A 25,748-nucleotide genomic window follows, 5' to 3' on the forward strand; every position below is an offset into this window, starting at 1 on the left:
ACATTTTTTTCTTGATGATATATCACCCAAAAACATTTGTTCGGTAACCTTTATATTTACATCTTTATATTGGCTATATCTGTGTTTTGCTTAACTGTTATTGAGAATAAAATGGCAGCAAATTCAAAATTATTTATATTGTGATTTTTAAAATGATATAATCTTTCTAGATATATTTTAATGTGCGTGATTACAGAAACATTTGACGGTTGGTGTTAATGATTATTTCACATGCTGGTGTGAAAATAATTTTAATTAAATGTTACCCTCCCTTAATGTAAACACTTAGACAACAGATTATCATTCCTAAACTAATTATCTCTCCTAAGTAGCTGTCAATCTACATGTCATCTGTCAAGGTTGAATGAAAATAATTATGACTTCTTTATCAAAGTAAAATACCTTTGTCTTGTTATGTAATATTGTATACCCACTTTTCATGATATTTAGAATATCACAGAATCACAACATGAAAGGAAGGTGAACTGTTTTCAAATATATGTAAATGTAAGCACATACTGCATTATTCTGTAAGCTTTTGCACCAGCTGTGATGTGGCTGTAAAAATATGTATTGTGGATATTTTCATACCGCTATTATGACAATCCAAGCACATCGCTAAAACTGCCTCCCAGATGTTGACAGCTTTTCAATGCTCATCTCGATGTGATTTCTGTAATGTGCGTCAAAAACTGCGATGCAAATCTACTGACAGCAGAGAGAATATTTATAAGCATAGAGCGCATGCTGACAGTAACTCTCAATGAGCAATAAACATTTACAGTATAAAAATACAGGGTATTATGTGTCATTCTCGAATAGCAATGCGTTATAAAATGCATTGCAGAACAGTACATCTTTGAAAAGTTGGTTGTAATACTGGCCTGGCTGCTGGCCTCTGATTATGAAAACTGTTCATGGACAACACATTATGCAAAATATCTTGACATTATCAAATTTCTGAACTTCGTTCCCTATATATTTTGAATTTGATGTAAGGTTTGATATTTCAAAAGAAATATCTGTGAAAGAACTTAAAGATGCAATTTTCTGAAGACTATATTTTGCTTTGAAATTTACAGTAACAGTATGGCAAAATATTCATCCTACAGAAATTTCAGGAATTTTTTTGTATGTAAAGTTTAAAGATACCTACAAGAAAGAAAAAAACATGGATGTATTCAAATTGACAGCCTTTAAAGCTCATCTGTCTTGTTCATCCATACAGAAAACACTTTGTTAAACCAAATAAATCAAAACATAGCATTTCAAAATTTTTTTGTTCATGTTTTCATCATATGTTTCTCAAGATTCTGATATTTTAAGTGGGAACTATCATATTTCCTTATTAGTGGATGTCATAGTTCTAAATCATGCAATTGCTCACAGCGAAAGAGCGGCAGAATTGAGTATGAAGTTTGACATGACAATCATTTGCATTATTAAGGCTCACAAATCTGCCTACCTGCAAATCAGTATTTTCAGTTCTACTCTGTGTGTAGATATTTCTCAAAGCATCTCCACTTCAGAACAGGCATGTTCCAAACAAATCGATGTCGTTTGTAACAGCAGACACTGATTAAAAATTAGACACAAAGAACTCTTCCATAATTCTTCCCCTGTTTATCCGTGTCCCTTTCCCTAATACATGATATCTTTTAATGTATAAATTTCAATAGGAATAGCCCAATCTAGCACTGACAATCCCTCCTTTACGATTCATTCGTGATAGTTTGAGAGATTTTCATCAAATTCACTGTACTTCTGCTGGATTCTGAAATAGCTGATTATAATCCCATGAGCCATCTCAACCTTTCCTGATTGTAAACCTTATGAGCAATCAGCTAAGAATCAAATTCTAGGCTCATAAACCACATCTGTCGCTGTTTTCAGTTATTGGCACACTAAATTTGAAATTCCAATGTGAATGAATAGTTATGACAAAATAGAAAATCAGCAAAGCCACTGAACTCTGCATTGATATAGCAACCACAATGACAAGCCAATGGTGTGGGGCTTCTTGGGATTACAACAAAATTTCTATATTGCATTACTGCAGCTAATTGCATTTTCATAATAAGCTTAGCTAGAAACATCAATTTTTACGTAATATCGCTGATGTGAGCTAATGCATCTTTTAATAATTAATGTTGCTAAAATTAAATCATCTTCTTGATTTCTAATTTACTGGAGTGCCTACAGGTCATGTAAATCCTATTTGCATAATCTCAGAAAAAAGTTATAGAGACATTATAATAAGATTCTGTTCGTACATTTAGCGGTATCAAATTGGTTTTATGAAAGAACAAAATTAGGATAACCAGTGACAGATTCGCACAATTTTTCAAAAAAAATTGCGAAAATGGACAACGACAGAGCTTAATACAGAATCACCACAGCTGAAAGTAATCTTCATATTTGATTGTCAAGTCAGACTGAATGTCAAGTCATCACAGATCAACTAATATGCTGTTCCATGAACTGTCACCACTCCCTCCAAATTTATCAGTCAGCTAGCAAACATCCGTCAATACATCAATAAACCATGAACACTTGTCATGACAGCTTTTTCTCTGATTTGAATGAACATGATATCAGTCTCTTCACTGTCAGTTTATTATTGATACGGACAAATTCCCGCCTGCCGTCATTATTTTCCAAGCAAAGATAAAACCAACTGACAGAAAAGAACTCATCTTCTGGTCTGATGTTATACGATGCATACAACTGGTTTATACATCACTGTTTGTACTTTCACAGAATTTTTGAGAATGCACATGGCCAATACTCATGACTCACAAGAAAGACACCATTTCTCATAGATCAAATGAGATATTTTAATTTCTCTGTACACTGGTATATTTATAGATACAGAAAATAATCTGGATGTAGAATAGAAAAGTAATTAATTGATGGATCACAAGTTTAAATGGGAAAAAGTTGATGAACAACACCACGTGAGGAATTGGACAGTAAACAGCAGATATGAAATGGGCTGTCTCCCTTAACAAATAGCTAAGAGAGTGTTTATCACAACATCAATGGGGAAACAAAAATCTGGACAAAGCCTAATGATTAGGGAGGAAATGGAGATACCATCTTGTGAAAGAAAATCTACATTTGCTGTAAGGCATTTTGTGCAAGGTAAACTGTACCATTAACCAAGAACTAAACATGTCATTGGCAACATCCCCTATGCCATTTACCCGAGGGGATATATCCGTCGGAAAAGAAAGTCACTCCAATCAAGCACAGATAACTTTGACCTGATCAGAATACCACAAATGAGATTTCCAATCAATGTTTGACTATTCTACTTTCCCTGCTTACGCAGGTAGTCCGGTAACCATGGCAACTGAGATAGTTTCCTTGACAGAGATCGATCAAGGTGTGTACATAACCCCATGAGGTACTGAATTCATATCGATAGATAAAAATCTTTAGTTTGCCCGTCATCAATATGGCCTTCCCCTCATCAGTACTTTAAAGTTGATAAGTTGCAAGGGCTCAGTGAAGAACATTGACAGTGTTTACCCAGCTGAAGTTGCACATGGTTACACCGATTACAACTAATAACATTACAAACACTTACACTTTGAAAGTATAAGTTCCAGGTACAGAAGTGTTGACATCCTTTCTTGGAAAGCACAAGTTCGAAGTACAGAAAAGTAGTTATCTTGTGTTAAAGCCACAATAGCTGTGAATGTGTAATAAACCAATCTCAAAATATCCTTAGTTTTCCACAAGTTTTCTTTGAATAAGACCCATTACAAACTGAAAAAGTGCATAATGCTGTCATAATGTCGAAAGTGGCATGTAAATTCAAAAGTTTTAACACTATATTTCCCCCGTTTTCAAAATCTGATCACGTGCTACAGAAAATAAAGATTACAACAACAAAATATCGACCACCCTATGTTGTGCATTCAAGTAAATAGCATCATGCTTGTTTCTTGGATGATCACAATGTGTATGTGCACGAAATACTGCATTTTTTATACTTTTCCATGGGGGTGCCATTTTACAAGTATCACAGGCACCTATTTATCATTGACTCTGGTGTGAAAACATACAGGCATGGTCCAAATCAGCAAGCAGTGATACTTCTATACATGTCCTTCAGTAAGCACATTTACACAAGCCAACTTTGGTTTAAAAATAAAATCATGAAATTAATGCATAAAATTCACAGCTAAGCCTATATCTACTGACACTAGTGTTTACTTTCATTGCCGTGCACTGGATCTCAGCACATTAACATAACTATACAACTTTTGACACATAGTTTTGTAGAGCACTATAAATACTTGACTGAATTAAGGGCTAGGATTGCAAGATCTCTTCATTAAATTGACTGTTATGGCAGTCTACTCAACTGAATGAAGTACACAAAAAAAGTAATGCATTGGTATTTCAGACATTCATTACTAACACAAACTGCTGTATATGTAGATTAAATCAGCCAGTCATAGACATACTCTACTAAACTAACAATCTACTGCCCACTGATAAAAGCAATACAGAAATCGCAGATAAAGGCAGAAAACAAGTACAAAAGAGAGCTCAAAACATCATTATTACAGAGGGTTGGTGGGAGGGTGAAAAAAACCAGCAGCCTCGGCTATGACAAAACAGCGTGAGAAAAAGGCGGCAAGCCATGAGGTCATGTAGAGAACAAAGCTGATTGGTTGCAAGTGGTCATGTGACCATCTGAGATAGCACAATTGAAACATCGCTGAAAGAGCTAGTACATAAAACTTTGATTTTAAATCTCTTTGGGGATCCAGTACAAATACATACCAGTAGAATGTACCAATAGATACAATAGGGCCAACATTATTTATACCAAAGTGACTTTGAAAAAAACTGTAAATACAGCAAAACAGCAGGCAATACAAAATCATTTTGTGAAACTTCAACTCTAGGAGAATAATTGTAGATTAAATCTGTAATTTCTCTAGAATAGATGCAATTTCTGAGCTCATTTGGGGCTACCTGGAACAATTGTGAAAAATAATTCGATCAAATTTGACATGATTTTTATCTTCTATTTTGTAAGAAACAAAACCAACGAAGAGGAAAATGATAGTGGTTGCCTCATCTATTATATTTCACCTGTAAATATAAATTATATTTCACCTGTAAATATAAATTATATTTCACCTGTAAATATAAATTATATTTCACCTGTAAATATAAATTTTATTTCACCTGTAAATATAAATTATATTTCACCTGTAAATTTAAATTTTATTTCACCTGTAAATTTAAATTATATTTCACCTGTAAATATAAATTATATTTCACCTGTAAATATAAATTATATTTCACCTGTAAATATAAATTATATTTCACCTGTAAATCTTAATTATATTTCACCTGTAAATATTAATTATATTTCACCTGTAAATATGAATTTTATTATCATGTTTTCTGTAAGCTATCTTGCAAGTCACAAGACTTATGTAAGTCTTGATGTTGTAAACTGCTGATGACTACCATAAGATGGCTTGCAGTTGTCATTTGGTAGGCAGGATCCAGGGTCATGAAAAGACCCGCTGTACATTCAGCCACCTTCAAACCACTAAATTTTTCAGGTTCACGAGTTGCTATATTTCATGTTTTCCAAGTGAAAAGCTGATGAAACATTTGTTTGGCAAGTCACTCTCTTTTTTTTTCACGTTTTAAGAAAAGGTCACTCATCTAAAAAAATGGCACAATACTGCTTTCATCTCTACTTTTTTTGAAATTCAATCAACACTGAGAATAAATTTATCAAATTTATCATAAAAACAACGAAGTCATCAGATCCTAGCAACATATATTATTAGCATATGAGCTACTTTTGTCCAAACACAAAACACCAACCCATGGGAATAGCATGCGATTAATGGTAATTTCAAGCAATTTTCAGACCACCATTTACAGATACAATAAAATATCATGAATAAACAAAGACAGATGCAGCAGGCAAAGTGTATAGGAATAAAGCAGGAACAAAACTGTACAGGTTTATATAGCAAGGCTATCAATTGCTATTCTTAGCTTAGCGACCTTGGTATATTGATGGATACTCTATTTTAACACTGATACAACTTACAGTTTTCAAATTTTGCCCCACAGGTAGCTTTCATACACACTGAAATTTTGTCTTACAGTTTCAGGAGTATACCTCAGTAAGATTGCTAGCTGGCATTCTTACTGTTTTCTGAGGCAGAGCTGGACCTCTGCTGAAGGAAATTTGATGAATGTAAAGACTTTTAAAACACTTACAAGGTTCATTGGCTACCACATCAGTAGGCATTTCCCTATATTCTCAGAGTTAACTGGCTTGGGTAGTCAATGCATGCAAAACCAGTTTGGATTCAACACTGAAATCAGAAGCAAGAATGACTAGCATGCCAAGAAAAAAAAAAAATTATGAACAAAGCCCTCTCCATAACATTTGCCAGCTATAAAGTGAAATGTTGTCTTGGTAATACCTGGTAGAATGGAAGAATCACAGAAAGCCTGAGTGACTATGAATTTTTAGAAAAAAATAAATGAAATGTTCAAAAGTGATATTATTAGCTGTACCAGTAGTATAAAAGACCAGTTACAACTCTTTTGCACAGTTAGAAAACCTACCGGTACAAGTCTTCTAAATTAATTCATTATGTACTGCTAAACTAACAGTCTCACAGAAATGTATTAAGTAGTTTATAACCTGTACTCAAAATTTCTAGCTTGCGTTTTGAATATTATAGATGCACCAGGACATACGGTAGATGTTAAATTACTTACAGATACAGAAATTTAGCACTTTTTTGTTGACATTAAAGGTCTATTCTGTTATCATTTTCAACAAAGAATTCCACAGAGAGCACTTTATCCGGATTAATCTACATTCATCTAATCCCGGAGCGACAAGATTGTTATAGCAGCATTGTCACTGAGGAATTCATTAAAAAAATGAGTAAATTATCATTCAATTTGTTTTTGTTCCGCAGTACACAGTACTGAAGATTTCCCATAATTCATCGTTTGTACACACGGAAACTCCTCAGTGAAATCTACTGTGTCTCCCATGTGTAGACCAATTCACAGACTAGTTAGCTCCCATAGCCATATGTATATATGGCAATGGAAGCTATTCTTATAGGCTAGGGAAATGTCTGTATGTATGTATGTCTGTATGTCTGTATGTCTGTATGTCTGTGTGTCTGTATGTCTGTATGTCTGTATGTCTGTCCGTCAACATCAAAAACTCCAAACCGCTGTACATTTCATCTTGATATTTGGTGTGTACATGGATGATGGGCTGTAGATGAGATTTTGTTCAAATGAAGTTGTCATTGCCAAAATATGCAAATTAAGTGAAAAAATGTAAAAACGGTCAAAATTGAAAAAACTCAATAACACTGAGCAGATTACATGAAAAATTAGCATGTAAGTACTTTGGGCTGACATGAATGATTGTGCACATCTTGGGTCAGTATCTTGGACTTGCTATTTTTCATGAATTTTTTGTAATTTTCTCCCATTTTTGGTCAAAAAATCTCCTGCTCTGAAACCACAAGTCCTATTGATTTGAAACTTGGTATGGAAGTGCATAGGAGTGACCTTTCCCAAATTTGGGCAAATCGTGGTGAAATTTGCATATTTTTAGTTTACACGTCCATAGACTCCCATGTATAAGGAAGATCTCCATAGACTGCCATGTATAAGGCCACGAAAAATAAAAATTTAGTTTCTCATCGTATTCATATTGCAAAAGGATGCAGTGACACAATTTTTAGTCCCCACGGATGAAGTCCAGTGAGCTTATAGATTGGGTCATGTCCGTCTGTTCGTCCATCCGTGAGTCCATCCGTTCACGCATATATCTCGGATATTTTGACAAAATGTCATGTGACCTTGATGACCTTTGATCTCAAATATACATATTTGTCCATAACTCAGTGCTACCACCCTTCATATATGGTATGATGGGACAGCTTATGACGCCACATATTGTACCTCATTAATTATGCACATATCTAATTTTGAGCGAGCCAATAGAGCTAGAGGTCTGATTTTTGGTATATAGGGATAACTTAGCAAAACAATTTTTTTGACAAAATGTCACGTGACCTTGGTGACCTTTGACCTCAAATATACATATTTGTCCATAACTCAGTAACCACAAGTGCTACAGCCTTCATGTATGGTATGATGGGACACCTTATGACGCCACATATTGTACCTCATTAATTATGCGCATATCTAATTTTGAGCGAGCCAATAGAGCTAGAGGTCTGATTTTTGGTATATAGGGATAACTTAGCAATACAATTTTTTTGACAAAATGTCACGTGACCTCGGTGACCTTTGACCTCAAATATACATATTTGTCCATAACTCAGTAATCACAAGTGCTACAGCCTTCATGTATGGTATGATGGGCACCTTATGACGCCACATATTGTACCTCATTAATTATGCGCATATCTAATTTTGAGCGAGCCAATAGAGCTAGAGGTCTGATTTTTGGTATGTAGGGATAACTTAGCAATACAATTTTTTTGACAAAATGTCACGTGACCTCGGTGACCTTTGACCTCAAATATACATATTTGTCCATAACTAAGTAACCACAAGTGCTACACCCTTCACATATGGTATGATGGGACAGCTTATGACGCCACATATTGTACCTCATTAATTATGCACATATCTAATTTTGAGCGAGCCAATAGAGCTAGAGGTCTGATTTTTGGTATATAGGGATAACTTAGCAAAACAATTTTTTTGACAAAATGTCACGTGACCTCGGTGACCTTTGACCTCAAATATACATATTTTTCCATAACTCAGTAACCACAAGTGCTACACCCTTCATGTTTGGTATGATGGGACACCTTATGACGCCACATACTGTACCTCAATAATTATGCGCATATCTCATTCTGAGCGAGCCAATAGAGCTGGATGTCTGATTTTTGGTATATAGGGATAACTATAGGAGAGAAATTTTTTGACCAAATGTCATGTGACCTCGATGACCTTTTACCTAAAATATATTTTTATGTCAATAAATAAGTAACCACAAGTGCTATGTCCTTTGAATTTAGTAGGATGGGAGATCTTATGACAACACACGCTTTACCTCATTAATTATGTACACATCTAATTCTGGGCAAGCGAATAGAGCTAGAGATCTGATTTTTTGGCATATAGGGATTAATTAGCAATATAATTTTTTTTTTCAAAATGTCATTTGACCTCGATGAACTTTGACCTTGATTATACATATATATGCATATTTCAGTAACCACAAGTTCTATACCCTCCAATTTTGATAGGATATTAGACCTTTAGATGTCACATCTTGTACCTCATTTATAATGCGCATATGTATTTCTTGGCTGGCCAATACTGCTAGAGGTCTGATCTTTTTTCCCGATTTAGAACCATAACTTAGACATGCCTCATGTGTTTTGTGCCCATAGATCTCAACATATACACTCCAGTGATACTTCTTAATGACCACATTTTCCTGCCCCATCAAGACTAATACTCCTATTACAAGTGGGGACTATGTCATTATCACAGTATTCGATATATCTAATTCTGTATTTTTTCCATTTTATATTCTGAATAATTACATTAAACATATTTCACTGTCTCCAGTACATTTCATTTAAGTATTTTCACTTCACGCACTTTATCCCTTTCACACATGTTCAAATATCTGACCAGAGAAGAAACACTAAATAGTCCAGGATGGGAGCTACAGTGTCATTGACGCTATTTTTTTTTTAAATTCTGAAATCGTACTTTTGAGGACACCATTCTTCTCAATTCCCATTTTAAATGATTTAGAAAAGTATGCTTGATTGAGAGAGGAGATAGCATTTTTGTAAAATTTTCCACTGATTGTGTCTTCAGCCATACAGAATAATGTGATGGAAAGTAGGGAGACTAGCTGCACCTGTTTTATGAAACAAAAGGATATTGATTTTTTCCAAACAGAAAGACAAAAGAAATTTGCATGCTAAGTTTCCTCAGAGAATGACCCCTTCAGTTTGTCATAACTTGCTGCCTAAAAGTATGGCATTTGTAGTACCTGCAGAATGTGACTTTTACTGTTATTTAATGGTTTCTTTGAAATTTATACTGAAATATCTTGTCATACTTTTAATAGATATAATTAATCAAGTATCTAGAGGTTTTATATTATTGCTTTCAGGCAGTACTGAAAAAGTTATAAAAATTTTAATGTCGTGTGTACAAATCAAACTGAATTGTGGGTAATTTATTGTACTGTGCAGTATACAGCATCTGATTAGTCATTATGAGATCTGAGAGGTATACATAATGATGACAATGTCTCTGTTTCTGAAGAAATTAGAAATATCTTCATAATAGCATGAATAGAATGTGTCATCTCTGGCTTGGAATTCAAAATATCAGTAAATTTCTGGTTAAATGATTCACTGACACAACTTTTCAATTTCAAATTACGAAACTAATATTTTCACCTATTTCCATAACTTTCCCTAGTTGTTTCACAATAAATCAAAAAAATGCTTTGAAAATTGTGAAACTTCAAAACCAGGACTATTTCATACTTCACTCTCAATTTTACCAAGGCAATACTATCATCGCATGATCTGCTGCCCAATAGATTGCAAATCCCAAAACTTTTATGAAGGCATTCATAAAATTTTAGCACATTCAATTTAAGAGATCAATAAACTATACGTAGGTTGGGAATTTATTGGAAAGGTAATTTCCCTGCAGCAAATAAATCAAACAGTTACCATGATAAAAATCATTGCATTTAAAACTAGCATAGATATTGGAAACAGCCTTCACACTAATGAGGCTAAGACATCGAAAAGGAACAAAGATTTTGTATGTCTTTAAACAATGCAATAGGTCAGTCATCCTTACTCTGAGTGACATTGACTTTCTGCTTAACCCTTTGAGCGCCAAAGTCAACTTTTGTTACCTTTATAAAATGTACCTGTCAGTCAAATTTTTTCAGATTTTTGCCAACATTTTGATGAAAACCTGTAGGTAATGAAATGTGATATCCGTTTGGTTTAAAATAATAACAAAATCACAGAAAAATTCATAAAAATTGTTAAAATGTTGCACTAAAATTTTGGTGGGAAAAATTACAGCACTCAAAGGGTTAATGCTGCAATGTTAATATTTGACCCTTCAGTCTGCAGAAATAGCAAACTTTAGAAAAAAGTAAAATGATTTGTAGGAATCTGACATTTGACGACCTTTTAAATTTTGAACTCCCGGCGTGCCGTTATGTTGTTCTGTTCAATACTAGTTTCTAAGAAGTCAAGCAGCACAGGGTACACCACTAAATTGTGCTGTAATTTCTAACGTTACATGTTAAAAAGTCTATCTTGTCTGTACAACCTGATTACAAGAATGAAATGTTCCATTTTGGGTACTTTATAAATTTACCAGGCCGATGCAATCACCAACTTCTCTGAAGGCACGCTGTATAGTAGGTTTTTTTACGATCTTGTATGATGCATGTACAATTGCTGGGTCATGGATTTTACAAAAGGTGATGTGACTTTCAATAACGAAGGAGGTCACCCACTCCTTCAATGTATTGACATTGATATTATTACATTCTGTGATCTTCAGTACCACATGCATGTATCATTTACAAGTAGAAGTGAAAGGAATTTATATCACTGGTCTATGGAGCAGGCTGTTTTACAACATTTAGATATTTCACACAGTGACCTGTTCAGAATAATGCACAATATCTTTTTAGTTGCATGTAACAAATTTTCCTGAGTAAATTTTCACAAATTTTAAGAATGAACAACTGCATATGACTGTATACATAGTAAAATTAACCATGGAGTTTATTACAGCATATCAACACTGGACGATTCAGAATACATATAATATTGCAGGCATGTCAAAAATGTTAATAGAGTACAAACACAGTGGCAACATAAGTTATTTTAATGTTGTTGTATACCCTGTTCCTCACATTCCTGTACTGTATAATGAATTATAAGGTGACTTATAAGCCCATTGGGCTGGGAGGTCTTTTTTTCCTCAGGTCACTATAATAAAACAACTACTACTACTACTACTACTACTACTACTACTACTACTACTACTATATTCATTGACAGTTGTTAAATAGACTACTACAATTAATATATCTGCTCTTGCATAAAAAAATTGGCTCATACTTCTCACCCTTAATCAATTTAAATCTATAAATTCAAATTTCTCACTAATTTTAATTTTCATATGGCACTCACGCAGCACTTTAAGTCACAACAGAGTCTGTCATTCATAAGTTCTATTATCTACATATTTGAAATATGAATAAAGCACCTGAATATTCCGGGAGTAATTTTGGACTTCAGCTTTAGTTCATGGATGTGTCAACAATTCAGCTATGTAAATATTATATTTGTTACAAATTGTGAAGCAGTTTGAAAACCTCTCATTGGTCAGTGTATTCAGACTTTTTCCTGAACAGAAAGACATCATTTATTCCAGCAGAGCATATGCTTTAATTACATTTCATGGTACTAAAGCTTTAACAAGTACCGGTATGTGATTGAAGTTTTACTGCATGACTCTGAGGTAACAAGTCCTCCTAGTACCGGTATGAAGGCTTTTTTAACCCTTTGAGTGTTGTAATGTTTTCCCATCAAAATTTAAGCGCAACATTTTACAATATTTTGTTAATTTTCCTGTAATCTTTTTATAATTTAGGACCTAATGGCTATCACATTTCATTGGCTAAAATTTTTTATCAAAATTTTATCAAAACTCTGAAAAAAATTGACTTTGGTATATTTTATAACGACAGCAAAATTGACTTTGGCGCTCAAAGGGTTGATAAGGCTGCCAGTACACTCCAGTCACCAAAACCTCAGACTCTACATATTTATGATTTAATTCCTATTGCAAAAGTATCTCAAAAGTATTATTTACCTTGTATTAAACTTGTACAGTAAGCCTTAAGGTAATATGCACCTCGAAAGTGAAAGACTTAAACTTTTGCTAAAATTTTCCTCAGTGAAACTTTGAACCATTCTCTTACCAAAGCAAGAATAAAAATCAGGGGTCACCGTGCAAACTTTGGTACTAGAGAGACAAATATCTTGCGATTTCTCGATATTTGAAATTCAAAATGGCCGCCATCCCTGTGTAAACTCTATGGGAAAAAATAAAATTTTCGATTTTCAAAAAACTAAGACGGTGAAAACTTTTCTTACTCCAAGAGCTTCAAAATGAGCCCCACAAGTGGTAGATCAGAAGAAAATTGAAAAAATTTGAAGGCCCGAATTTCTGTCCCCGAGGTGCGTTCTACCTTAAAAATATTCATTCAATTGATGAAACATTTAAACACAGCGGTACTGTACAATTATTAATGCCATTCAGTGTTTAAAATGCAGCAATTCATATACATCAGTGGGTCCAACTGCAAACTAGGACATAGTACATTACAAAATTGGCAAAGAAAACTAGAAGACCATTAAATGGAAATTACATTCATTATTTTTCCAATAATGACTCTTCACTGGAAACATATTGAATTCCAAACAGTTAAATCTCTTTTCTAATAATAAGTCCAAAAACACAGCCTCACACCAAATTTTCATTTTAAATTGTTTTTCTAATAGAATTTATTAGAGCTGTCTAGTGACAGCACACACACTTTCCAACACATTCCACTAAGCTACACGTACCTTGGCCTGCTGTAAATGAAACTTTAAAAGTTAGTATGAGAAGTACATTATGGGTGAATAAGTACTTTGATATCTGACAATGTTTATACCAGCCCTAGTGGCAACACGTATAAATGCCTGAAAGTGATCGCACGATTGATTTTAATTTGCTACAAAGGTACTCGATATGCGTTCTGTGATTTTCTATAAAATGAATTTTATGGTTGCCACCGGCATCTAATGGAAAAACACCAGGCATTTTTTTGACAAGCATTTAAGCTGCGATTTAATGGGATCTTTCTTGTAGCATTAGCGCTTTCATCAAACTGTAACTAATAAAATGAAAACTAGGAAAATTCCTTCTCTGATCCTTCGGGCATGGGCGAGAATTTCATGATTGACTTACCAGTATATTCACGTACTCAGCCTGTTAATGTTCATAAAAACCACTTCCCATGGACATATAAAGTAAGAAAATTCAATTGCAACACAAAACATGTGCAAGTTACATTATCTGTCTTTGGTTTATGGCAGACTATGTTTGATCATCAGAGAAAAAGCAATTTGTTTTGAAAGGTCACTGTAGCAGATTTTGTAAGTTTTACACTTTTGTGTGCCGTAAAAAACATGGGTTATGGAAGACATACCATCAGAGGAAAATCTGAAAGTTGTACGTGACTTTAAGAGACTCTGATCCACAGGAATTGAACTTTATTTTCTCATTGTTGCACTTGATTTTGTTAACCTACTGCTTAGAGATTTAAATGACAAACCACTTTGTATTGTTGAGAGATGGCTTGCCTGCACAGTGCTCCATTCATTAAACCTGTCATAGCTTGAATCAAAGAAATCAACTTTCGGTTCAGAAAAATCAGACCTCATGGTGAGGCTGGAAGTACTGGTATCTCTTTGAGTGCAGACATGAAACATGTTAGAAATGCTAACCCTTTGAACAAACTTGATTTGAATCAATACATGCTGGTCTAGTATATGCAGATGATGTGAATTATGAAAGTAAATAAGTGGCAGAAAGCTTTCTCAAGAAACTGTAATTTCACTTTTTTTCGTGAAAGCAGTGCCAACAAATCATGGTGATAATTTTAATACTCTAAGATAAGATATTTAAATGATATCAAATCATACACAGAAGTATGATTGAAATGAATCATAATCAAGGTAAACATACACTGTACTTCTGTCATACGTTTGCTGTGTCATGTTAAAATCTATAATTATGAAGATCGAAGTTCTAACTATCAGTATTCCCATTGCTGTCTGAAATAATAACCATCACCATTTACCATGAAATTTCTAAATGAAGATCCCATGATTTCTGCCAGTCATTACATTCTGATGACCGAGACACGTAGGTTGAGCACTGTGGGATTTCTACTTCACCTGTTTTATCAACTAGCTAATATTCCCTGAATTCTTTGGAGATTTCCACGGTAATTCTGTCAGACACGATAGGAATTTCCATTAAAATACCCATCTGTTCACTGCTAGATGGTTTGAAATAAAATTACCTCACTCAGCGACTGCACGATAAATCAGACCTCACCATCTGCAAATGACTCTTGTACGGTGCGATAGTTTTTCAACAAATATTAAGTTTCTATGAGAAAGAATGTACAGTGCAGCTATGTAGATTGGCAATGTGATGACGTTATATTGACATTTAACCACCGTGTTAAGTGATTCCTTTTTTGCCTTACGGGCAAAATGTAATAGCTATTGACCTAATGTCTGCCTGTAAGCCTTATCATCCTGAATATTAACTTTCAGCCATGGGTTATATACGTTTTTGTACCGCTTCCCACTCATAGGTCACAAATAGATTTCCCACTCACAACACATAGATTGTGAATAGATTCCCCTCTCACAATACATAGATTGTGAAAAGACTCTGTGTGCAATGGGAAGATAGGGAACATTAAGTGACATGGGTTTCAAATTTCTAAGTCCAGTAGGATCTAAATTAAAGCCATGACAATGATGTCGTTTTAATGAATTTTTGCTATAATTATTAGAGTCTAAAAATGCCTCTTCCATAATTGAACTAGACATCGTAATGCAATAGATATATTAAAAGGTCTTTGATTTGGTGTATTTCAACATTGGCCATTTTTCTAATGTTAAAATGCAATGGAAGTGTGTGAGAACTTATCAAGGGGCATCATTGATGTGTTCATGTTAGAACTTTCCTGGGAAGAACCGATGACATGCACTTAAGTTAAGTCATGTTGCAAAAGTACACGCCTTGGTGAAGTTAATGCATTCCAAAGTATACACCGATAGGTACAGGTAATGGAAGTCATAGCCATCGTCAAAATCAGTGACTGTAAGAGATAGGATACTGCTGGCCAACCATACCACAGAAGCATTAGACATTCAAATAATCTGAACTTACAATACCTCGCATCGGAAGAGTTCACATATGTGTGAATATAGCTCTGATTACTCGAAGCGGATACTCAGGAAAGACCTGCGGTGTTGCAAGAGCTACTTACCTCATATTGTATAATTGATTGATTGCAGCAGAACAGAGCAGAGGTATCGGAAGATATAGGCTGATATCACGGTCAATGGCACTGCAAATTTCTCACTTTTTGCGCTGATTTTTTCTCTCTCTTTTTACTGGTAAAAGGGTGATGGGCTATTTGTACAGATGTGCAAGTGACAATAATTTATTGCTCTGTACAGTCCAACTGTAAGGACAAAATCAGTTATATTTAACAATGAATACACAGCTTTCCGTCTAGAAAGCTAATTGCAGTCAGCTAGACGTCAAAATGTTCCACAAATACTGTGCTTTAATTGTTGACCTGCATCAGGATTTCTGATCGCCTTTTTCAAGACATTTTTAAACACCAGAAACATTCATCATATCTCCCATGGCAGAGATGCCAGTGAAGTGACTTGACTGGTATCCATGGCAACAATCCCCATGGTAGAGTATTGATTTTGAATTCTTCTGTAGATGGATGAGTTTAATACGGCATGGGAGCAAATATGACTGAACCTATATAATAAGGGTTTCTTTTGTAAATTGGGAGAAAAATTATGGAAAAACCTTGGTGCTTTTCAGAGTCACTGTAGCTGTTATTACATAGATGCATACCCTGGATGAGTACACTTGCTGTTATCTGATGTGCTTTTTTGGAAATCATATTTTGTCAGAGCACTGCAGATGATTACCACTTGAAGAGAGCCACACCTGAGACAAAAACACCCACTCCTGTACACTGAAATTACCAGTTAAAGAGAGACACGACTATGCAATATTTCTTTGCTATTTCCTATCTTGCAGTCACGACTGCAAGATAGGAAAGCCTTCTAAGAAGGGTATTGAGTTCAGAAATATATCCCTGGGAAAAACTACTCTAAACCCTTAATGAAAAAGATATGACTTCAAGCAAAAGTTGATATGAGGAAAGTTGATCCTAAAATCCTTCTTGATTGTTATGTTAAAATTATTTTTTGAAAATCAGCCAGAAATATGGGGACTTAGCTTTTGCCTTGGATTTTATGTTGCTGTAATGTATACTATTCCTCGTAGATATTACAATTGTCTAGGGCTTGTGACACTGAAATTTCAAACAAACATACTTTACCCTAAAGTTCATCCAATCACATATGCTTATCTCTCTTCTGCCAGAGAAAAATCCCATAATACACAATTTATACATTTTCTCAAGAAAAGTACTTTCTATCTGATAGAATGAGGACTTGGGAAATTTTCTCAGTGAGCATAATATCAACAAACCAGATTTGTAGGTCTTCTATGACACTTTGTTCTGTATTGGAAAACATGATAATCAGAAAAAATTGGCTTTCAGGTGGAATGGGCCTTGGAAACAGATAGTCCGACTCTCAAACTTTTCCAGTTCTTTTCTAACCTACCACTTGTGACGGATCATTATGAAGCCCTCGGAGTGAGAAAGACTTTCATCGTCTTAGTTTTTCTCCATAGAGCTAACACGGGAGTGGCAGTCATTTTGAATTTCAAATACCTGCAAATCTTGGGTAATTTGTTTCTCTAGTACCAAAATTTGCACTGTGACACCTGATTTTTATTCTTGCATTTGAAAGCAAATGGTTGAAAGATTCATTGAGGCTTGTTTGAGCAAGACATCTTTCACTTTCGAGGCGCATACTACGTCCTTAAGAATCTCTTAAGAACTTTAACCCGAGATTTAGTTACTATGATGCAATGTACCAGTACCACAATTCAAGTGGTTTATAAGCTACCAAAGATTTTATCATCAGCTTGCTTTTTCCCTTTTACTCAAATGTTTCTTTTTAGTACTGTGCAGTTTTATCGCACACAAGGAAAAGCTGCGTTGTAATATCAGCCTATAAACATTTCATTGACATCAAACGACAACACATTTCTCCCTGTGCTCTTACAAGTGATGTGAGTATTCTGGCCAAGTCTGAAATAATGCCACATTATTGCGCTCAATATACTTTCATGCCCACTTCTAGTTTTTATGTAAGTCCCTGAAACCCCTGAGAATGGAAAATAAACCTAAATCTCTCCCTAATCACAAAGGAGGTATTCAACCATGCCTATGTGATGGCTGACGTGTAAATAAATGAGCAGCTCATGGGCATAAATGCTTTTAATTATCCCTTGAAGTAAAAAGCATCAACAATATTAATTAGCATTAACACACCTTGTAATTAGCATGGTAACAAAATCCCTGCGAGCACACACTATGGTGATACCAGTTAGAAGTCTCATCAAGTGACAGACGAGAAATCACAAAGGCAGCCCTTGGGAGCTGGTTGATGCAATAAATTACTATCAATGGATAAAACAGTACTTCCTTTGAAATTTTGCTTGGTGCTGAGACCAGTATCGAACTTTGAACAATAAAATTTGAATGTATCTCATTACTGTTGATTAACTTATTGTAAGCTATTAAGGGAAGATTTTGACATGCTGGGTAGGGTGAATTATTAACAGGTTAAAATTGAAGTAAAATTGATCAAGGAATCATGACATGTCGATTAAAATCAATCCAACATAAATTTCATGAAATGCAATGGTAAATCCAGCATGGCTGAGGAGATTGAATTTCATCTACCTTTTTTTTTATCTTTCTCATCAATTAAACATTTGTCTCTGGCATGTAGATTTGTTTGCTGAGTAAAAGCAACGTTTTCTTTGGCCATTATTACTTTGGCAAACCATTAGAATTGTTTAAATACAGAAGCACATCATGTAATTTTAAAACATCAATTAACATTCTTTTTCTTGTTGCCATGACATCATTGCATATATCAAATTGGTTCATTCAAAGATCATTATATCTGTATTTGAAATAATCTTCAAGGTTTTCCTTGCTAAACCAAGGCAACGGTAAATTGATTTCAAAACTGCTTGGCAAAGGGCAAGTATATCAATTGATCAGACATATCTGTTGGTCAGGACTCTAATCAATAGCTTGAGTTACATTTTACCTGACACAATCATTGATTAACCTACCGTAGTCTGGGCCAAGATTTTTCATTTTTTAATATTGCAGCAAGTACTAAAGCTTTCAAAAATATCTGAATCCTACGAAGAATTTTCATTTACAATAACAATAATGTTCAAGGGTGATTTTTACAAAAAATTTTCATCACTGTATGGAAATCTATCCTCTACCTTCAGTACATAAAGTGTAGTGCATATTTGAAACATATTCAGTGCATAGACAGTGTCACTCCACTGTCTCTATGTTCAGTGTTATCGTTGTCAAGACAAATATTTTTCAGTAATTTCTTGATCAGTATCAAACTCACAATCTGTTACCTTTTTTGGCCTAGCAGAGAATTCAGTGACTAAAGCCATTCAGCAAAATCCCCACCTCCAGAAAAGCTGGTTCATTAACCGAGCTAGCGTGTTAAAATTGACCGCAACTCTACTAAACTAGTACATATTTGCATTACACTTATGTACTGAAGAGTTAATAAATTGGCAGATTCATACAAGCAAGCACCACCGTCAATGGAGAATTGTGAAACTCACCATCACAGCTCCAAGTTCTTGCTTTTCAAGTGGGAAAATGAAGCAAACAGGAGCCTGATCCCTGATCAAAACAAGCACTTAAAGTATATAGGACAGAAAGCTGTGGTAATACGGTACATGTGTGTTGGAGACTTTAATGGAAAATCACCAGTTGGATTCACATTGATAGTGAAATGTGTGCAGTAAAATTTTACACAATAAAACAGTAATCAGGGGATTTAATTACAGACAAGACAAAGATTAAACAGCATTGAAGATTAAGCAAGGCAGCCCACTGAGGACATAGAATATTTCTTGTGTGAGATTGAAAGATATTGTCAATACAGAACTACCCGTTTGGGAGCTTTGAAGAACACACGCGAAGACACGGTTTACATTTTTAGAGATTGAACAACAATCCTATTCAACATTGAAACACTATAAAAAAAGCCAAAGGCTTGAGAAATAAGGGAAATTTACATATTGGAAAGATTTGCCTGCTTTTCTTGTGAAATGTATGTGAAAGTCTGGAGGTTTTTGTGCCATTTTCCTATTCAGAAGAACAAGTTACACAGACATATCTTGTATTTCAAATTCCACGGTACATTCATTCATTCATTCAAGGAAAAGTTGTATGTTACAGATCTCTATGGAAATTGCTTTTCAAGGACTCCATGACAATGACGTGATTTTCAATCCGCTAATTGTGCACTTGTGATTGATCATTGTTGAGTTCAGTCTAAATCCCAGGTGTGCACCACATCCATTTAGGCTTGCTCTACTTCCACACCATCAACTTAACAATGACAGATTTAATTCCAAATCAGGAATTGCTTTGAATAACATCAAAGATATCTTGGACTCAAACAAATGCAATTTACCAATTATGTGGGTGAAATGTACAGGTTTCCCAAGATTGTCTTTCTTCCCACAAGTTTGACATCCTGTCCAGAAGGTCTGGGTGGGCCATGTACCATCTGATTTGACGATGTCGCATGCTAATAGTCTTTTATGTCCCTGTTCACCAGAAATCATGTAATACATGTATGTACAAACTAAAGTGTGCATGTTTCTGTAATTTAGCCTTCAGTCACGGCAACTCAGTTTGCACCAATAATCACAGAGACAAAGGCACATGACACCACACTAGAAACTAGAAAATGCAGTGACAAAGCAGCTCTCTACATAGAATTGATGATGTTCGCAAGACAAAGTAACTCAGCATTGGCAGTATAGTCACAATGTATTTGACCTCAGAGTCAAAAGACTAGGAAGGCAATGACGCAAGAAGAGTATCTTAATGCCCAGGGTTATTTTTAGATGCAACTTCTTGAGTTTTTAGTGTAAGGGAATTCAAGAGGAGACTGTGCTCCACAAAATATTGCCTCTTCTATTTTAAATACCTAATTCATGGACAAGTTAACATAAGGTCCAATACTGATATAGCAAAAGTTATACTTCAAAGTAATGGGCCATCAACAGTCTGTCGGTCCTTTCTACCCATGGAGACTCAGTTGGTGAATTTTCAAAATGTAATACTCATGCTATTATGCTACTTGTAACTTTAGATATTAAAAAAGTTAAAATCAATCAATGGAAGGCCATGACTCATGGTGAATTTAACCTTTTTGATTGGAGGTTGGATCTATTGATCTTAAAGACTTTGATGACTTTTGAATGCATTGTAATGTATTAATCAACTTCATGTAATTACACTGGTACAGCCATTGTGACAGTATTACTAAGACTTTCTATAAATAAGTAGGCAGCAAATACGTGCTCATAAAACTTATACAGGGAATACAGAGAACCTTTATAGTGCTGATTAAAATGTATAGGTTCTGAAATTTGGCAATTGATTAAAAAAGCATGTCTACGGAGCTTGGACAGGTAATCCGGATGACGCTTTTCCACAGGGTTATTGGGGTCACATTTAACAAACACCACAAAAATTACAATTTCATAGTCTAATATGAGCTTAAAATAAATTGGAAGTCTGATTCATCGTTTGAAGAAGTATACTTTAAGTATACTTTAAGGGTGAAATAAGAAACGTCACTGCATGGCTATCAAACAGAATTTGCTTTGAAAATTGAGCTTATCAATGTTTCAAGTGCTGTGAAAATTGTTTCATTTCATTTAAGAGTTTCCCGTTAATCTGGAGGCATGAGTACAATGGAATATAATTGAATCACCATGCTCTAAGGCATTACAGTGGGAAAATGAAAACGCAAGTGGATTATAAACTGCTATGGCTTGATGTCATAGTTTTCTGACTAATATCTGTGGAGGTCCTTCGCAAACTCTGTAAAACTGCAACACTGAGTCTATTGCACAGGAAGTAATCAGTGAAATCAAGTTTACTTCTTACTGAGTTACAGTAGTTGTCATCTTTATATCAATAAAGAAACCAAAGTTTGTCATTTTATCCTTAAAATGCAGAATCAACCGTTTTAAGGCTTTACTAAAATACATTCAGCTGATAGAAAAACAATTTTTTTGTATCCTTAGTACAAGAAAAAAAGAAAATCTTCACTAGTGAAAACACTTTAAAATCATAGAAGTAAAGAAATATTTTACTTGTGTACTTTCAAGACAAAAAAAGTTTATGTTTGAAAATCGGAACTTTTCACTTTATTCATGAGTTCAACATTTTTTCAGAAATGACAATTTTGAAGACAAAATTGCAGAAAATTTTTCACTTATAATTTTAAAGAGACTTCCAGAAGTACAATTTTTGAAACATCTTGCATAACCAGTTTGCTTGACACCCTGAACTATTGTTTGTTTTTACATGTGGACATTCTTGTCAATTGTAACATTGTTATAATTGGACCTGTATCATCAAAGGACTTATATAACAATTTTAAAAGACATCATTTACATGAATAATGATTCAATTTCCTCACATTAAAATTGCTGACATATTTACACAGCTATGCAAATAAGATTTGCTTCTCCATATGTACTGATAATCAAGTTCTCCTTGGGTCATCTCACACAACTATGCCTACGTCAATTCTTTCTTCTGATTTGTTGCAACATTTGAAAAGAGAAGTGACATCTGTTTAAACAATTACCCATCAGCACATCAGATATTGCAAGCTTGCCTGGAAAGACCTCACCTTCCTGCTGCACGTATGTGACAATCAAATATTAAATATGATAGAAATAAGAAATATCGATACATTACAACATGAATCACACAGAATGAAAGGAAGGAATTTCGAAGTTGTTCAGTATTTCAAACTTGTATATCAGAATCAAATCTAAAAACACTGTCACTGCAATGAGAATCCTTGTGCCATTTTTGCAAGCTACTGTTTGTCCACTGAGATCCTAATCATTGACTTAACACGGCATATTTTGTTCAGAATCACATTTTTGCAAAGATTCATTTAATTTTCATGATCTATTAATCCAAGGTTAAAATACAAGTTGTAATGACCTTAGAGCATGACAAGCAGTTGTAAGTTGGGCAAGAAAGAAGTGAACGTTGGGCAAGAAAGAAGTGAATTATTATGCAAATTTATGCAAATCACCTGATTTCCCTAAATTCTGTTTTCTCCTGTGTAAAACATTAAAAATTTAGCTCCTCTCTAGCTGGGTCAATTTTTTTGAAATTTCCACATTATGTTTTTTAGATAATACACAACAAACGACAATTTTGTTTGCCAATGAAGTTCTCTCAATTTTGAATAAGAATCATTTTGAGTTTGCTTATCATGATTTTAATCATTATTTGGCCGAGCGGTTCTGTCTGTTGCCTCTCCGCTAGATGACTGGATGCCGTCTGTTGTGAGTTTGAACCCGATTGAAAACTAGCCGTATTTTAATGTCAGTCTTTAAACCCCATCCATTTAAGAATAAGAATAGAAAATGCAAAACAAAATCGGTGGGTGGGTTTTTTTAAATAAGATATTAAATTTTATTATAAAGTAGTATCAAGTTTTTGACTTAAAGTACCATTAATACCAAAATCGAGGTTTTCTACCCCAAATATGTACCCCTTCATCCTTCAAGTAAATTAATGTTACCATACTTTGAGGTGGTTTTCATGTCATCTTTAAAAAAAATATTGCTTTTGATTGTTGGTTAAGTGCAGCCGCTACCTTAGAAATGGGTGTGCCAAACATTTTCATTTAGCATTCTAAGGAGCAATGCTAATTCAAATTCAAGGTTATTTTGATCCATTTAATCCATCAATCTTCAGACTGAAAAAAATCCTAGTACTAAAGTTGAAGGTAAAACTTCAAAGTTCAATGTCTCCGATGAATGCACTAACCTTCAATAGATTTATTCATGTTGTAGATAGTTAAAGGTATTCTGTCACCTTTATTTATAGCAGCCAATCATTGATTTTCACTTGGGGCCATGAGAAAAAATGTGGCACTGAAGTATTAGGGTGCTACTGATACAGGGCTGGCACACATCTTTCATCATATAACAATATTTGCAACTTCATGACCACCGAGTAATTGACTATATAACAATGATCTTTAATTTCATCCAGCAGTTTTTTTTGCAATCATAAAATATTATCTATGTATGCATGTCTTTGTAGATTGATAAACAATCGTCATCTGGAGGTTACTAATAGCTAATCAACAATTTTCACATGGATAGCCATGCATATAAACAGCAAGTTGGTTGACTACTATTGTTGTTTCTGACTTCTATGGATAAAGACAGCTTATACATCTGTCTTTTGTATGGCAGTGTTTTTTACTAAGGTTGGGGAACCATTTTAAATGACATGGGAACCCCTGTAACATTTCTGCTGTCCGGTAATCTGATTACATTCAATACCGAGGGGAACTCTGATAAAATGACTGGGGAACCATGGTAACATTTACCTGCTTACTGCCCTACACACAAAATCACAAAGTGGATACATGTACATGTAAATTAATAGAGACTAATTATAAGTAACCTTAACACCTTGTTTTGCAAGCTTCAGATCAAATAGTCAACATTTGCAAGTTTGAAAAGTATGTTCAATTTTCTTTCCTGTTGATGTTCAGAGTGTGTTATTTGGATTGAGTTAGCTGCAATTCAAGACTTAATAGAGATGTTCTCTCAATTTAAAATAAAAAGCCTTCAGACAAAAAGTATATTTAACATTTCCAATGGGAAACTGTGACACATAGAGATAGTAAGGTAGTATGCGCCTCGAAAATGAAACACCTAAACTCTTGCTCAAACTTTCATCAAGGAATCTCTCAACAATCCTCTTTCAAAATATCAAATAAAAATAGGGGGTGACCATGCAAATTTTGGTACTAGAGATACTAATCACCCAAGATTTACCGATATCTGAAAGTCAAAATGGCCGCCACCCCTGTGTTAACTCTGTTGAGAAAAATAAATTTTTCTATTTTCGAAAAACTAAGACAGTTAAAAGTTTTCTCCAAGAGCTTTAAAATGAACTCCCATAAGTGGTAGATCAGAAAAGAATTGTAAAAGTTTTAGAGTCTGAATATCTGTTCCTGAAACGCATTCGCTACCTTAAGTGACAACTTTGAAGCGCTCCTGTAATTATTTTGTTTTCCTCGTAGCAGTTTCTGCCTTGAAAAATTTAAGTTTTATCACTGAGCACAGTAGAATAAAAAGAACTCAATTTGGGAAAAAGTAATAGTTCACAGACTCAATGACATTTCATATCCTTCTCTTTCACATTTCAATTACGATTTCTTTTTATATTAATTCACCATGAAAGGATCAAATCAAAAAGGAACAATAAAGTTTCTATGGGGATATTCCATCAAATCAAATTGGGTTAAGAATTCTTTTTCCAATTTGGTACTGAGGTTATTGCTCTCCTTGAGTTCTACTTTTATTGGTAAAAATAGAAACGTCGAACACAGCTGATTTCAAAATAGAAAAAATCCATCAATCCAATTTTGTGTAACCTTATTCTATTTTCAGTCAGCTTCCTGAGTCTAATTTTATAAGGAAAATCATACAATAGTGACTAAATAGTCTCTTGAATGGATGCCAATATTTCAAAAAAAAGAAAATAAATTGTAAAATGAGCGCTGAAAATAACG

At 34.4% G+C, this 25,748-nt stretch overlaps 1 protein-coding gene and 1 long non-coding RNA gene across 2 annotated transcripts in view; one reads left to right on the forward strand and one right to left on the reverse strand.

Annotated features, from left to right (window-relative positions):
- Positions 1–25,748, reverse strand: part of LOC139119453 (cAMP-dependent protein kinase catalytic subunit PRKX-like) — a 203,719-nt gene that overhangs the window by 75,026 nt on the left and 102,945 nt on the right. The gene's annotated exons all lie outside the window — the stretch shown is intronic.
- The window catches only part of LOC139119449 (uncharacterized), a 55,643-nt gene that overhangs the window by 406 nt on the left and 29,489 nt on the right, over positions 1–25,748 (forward strand). The window lies entirely within an intron of this gene.

Source organism: Ptychodera flava, chromosome 19 (assembly GCF_041260155.1).
Source record: "Ptychodera flava strain L36383 chromosome 19, AS_Pfla_20210202, whole genome shotgun sequence".
NCBI classification, from domain to species: domain Eukaryota; kingdom Metazoa; phylum Hemichordata; class Enteropneusta; family Ptychoderidae; genus Ptychodera; species Ptychodera flava.